General features: G+C 38.7%; 1 protein-coding gene across 1 annotated transcript in view; it reads right to left on the reverse strand.

The window, feature by feature from the left end:
- LOC101847055 (SCO-spondin) overlaps positions 1-2266 on the reverse strand; it is a gene marked incomplete in the record, with an annotated part of 51932 nt that overhangs the window by 24529 nt on the left and 25137 nt on the right.

Raw genomic sequence — 2266 nt, forward strand, 5'->3', positions numbered from 1 at the left:
GTGTGTGTGTGTGTGTGTGTGTGTGTGTGTGTGTGTGTGTGTGTGTGTGTGCATGCACATGCGCGTGCGTGAAAAAGAGAAGAAGAGAAAGAGAAAGTGTGTATAATATTAGGCGTGTTATAATGCGTTTGTGTGTAGGTGTATGCGTGAGTGGGAGAGAGAGAGAGAGAGAGAGAGAGAGAGAGAGAGAGAGAGAGAGAGAGAGGGAGAGAGAGAGAGAGAACGTCCAGATCAGTAACATGACTTGGACACTCATTGATTTTAAATTGAGCACTATGAAGAAAATAAAATTAGACAAAACATTACTATTTCACTACTGCAAGGTGCCTCTTGATGTCTTCCTGTTCAGTTTTTAGTTTGGTTGAAGTTTTAAGACTTTTTGCAACTGCATACGTTTTTATTATTTGAATAACGCTTTTGTCTGGAAACTCCCCAAGACAGAATGTGGGCGACTGTGGAGAGACGTTGAAGATAATGGCTGAAATCCTCGTCCAGGTATTTTCAGTAACAAAGCTGTAACAAGAGGCTTTCCTGCGTTTTGAAACCTCTTGATTTTTGTTTTGATTTATATACATGTATTATTATACTGTTCAAGATTTCCACATGTCTGAGACAAACACTTTTCTCCTCGACAGCGGGTGGCCGTCTTCGACAATTTCGACTTGTACTTTACAAGACTTATTGCTTTGAGGCAACTAATGATATTTATTTGTTGTTGTTGATGTTCTTGTTGTTGTTGTTGATGTTGTTGCTGTTGTTGTTCTTGTTGTTCTTGTTTCTTTTGTTGTTGTTGCTGATGTTGTTGTTGCTGATGTTGTTGTTATTGTTTGTGCCTTTACCACAGCTTGGTAAGTATTGAGACCAGGGACCCTGGAAGACCCTGTCACTGTCTACATTTTCCCACAGCGTGACTGACTTATCATCTGGTTATTAATAGTAAATACAGTCGAAGATGCGTAACAACCAACAGTTCAATACAATCACCTACACAAACGATCACTTCCGACTTCCTCCTTTGAGTGTTTTCTATATTAATGTTGTGGTGATAGTGTCCAAGATTTCCACTTGTCAATGACAACCTCTGTTCTACTCGACGATGGGTGTTGGACTTGGATAATTCTGACCGTAAGTGGCAAAAGAGGCTGTAGGGGCATTCCGTAAACTATTCTTATTTTGACGAAACAGCTGGTGATCATTTTTGTTGTTGTGACGTCATCACAGCTCTGTGAGCACTGAAGACCAAGGACTCCAGAACCCACTGTTACGTCCATTGATTTTCCATAAGAAGAATTACTCATGAAGGTAGTCTCTTTCCCTTTGGCTGCACCACAAGCAACTTTTGGTGAGGTTTGGTCCGCTGTGATGAGCTATGCTGTGGTATTGTATGGTGTGGTGTGGTGTCGTGTGGTATGATATGATATGATATTGTATGGTATTGTATGGCAATAAATGGTATGGTATGGATTGATTTGATAGAGTGGAGTATGGTATGATATGGCAATAGATGGTATGGATTGATTTGATAGGGTGGAGTATGGTAAAGTATGCTATGTATGATATGTATGGTATAATATGGTATGGTGAAATGCCATTATGTTACTGTGTGATACGGTAGGCTTGATGTGATATGTTATGGCATTGATTGGTCTGAAATTATATGGTGTGATACAAGGTAGTATGGTATGGTACGATCAAATATGAAGGAGTAATATGGTGTGGATGTTAAGATATAGTACTATGGTATAGTGTGATGTATTGTCGTATGATATGATATTATGGTATGGCAAAGGAATTTATGGCATGAAATGTCATGCTTTGGTCTGGTATAATAATAATTCAGTGATTAAATATAGTATAAATATGGTAGTGTATAACATAGCTGAGTGTGTTGGTGTACTATAATTGTATAGAATGATTTTATATTATAAGGGCAAGTCTTTACCAGCACCAACTCATTCAAAGACTCGATTAGTAACGTCAGACTGTCACTCACACTGCTGTTTTTTTTCTAGTTTCTAAATCTGTCGAGATTTGCACTGAAATTAGCTTTACTTTCACTTGCTGCCTTACTCCCAAAATTAGTATCGACACACAGTTGTTGTTGCTGTCTTCTCCTTCTCCTTCTTCTTCTCCTTCTCCTTCTCCTTCTCCTTCTCCTTCTCCTTCTCCTTCTCCTTCTTCTTCTTCTTCTTCTTCTTCTTCTTCTTCTTCTTCTTCTTCTTCTTCTTCTTCTTCTTCTTCTTCTTCTTCTTCTTCTTCTTCTTCT

Source organism: Aplysia californica, unplaced genomic scaffold (genome assembly GCF_000002075.1).
Source record: "Aplysia californica isolate F4 #8 unplaced genomic scaffold, AplCal3.0 scaffold00372, whole genome shotgun sequence".
In the NCBI taxonomy this organism is placed as follows: Eukaryota; Metazoa; Mollusca; class Gastropoda; order Aplysiida; family Aplysiidae; genus Aplysia; species Aplysia californica.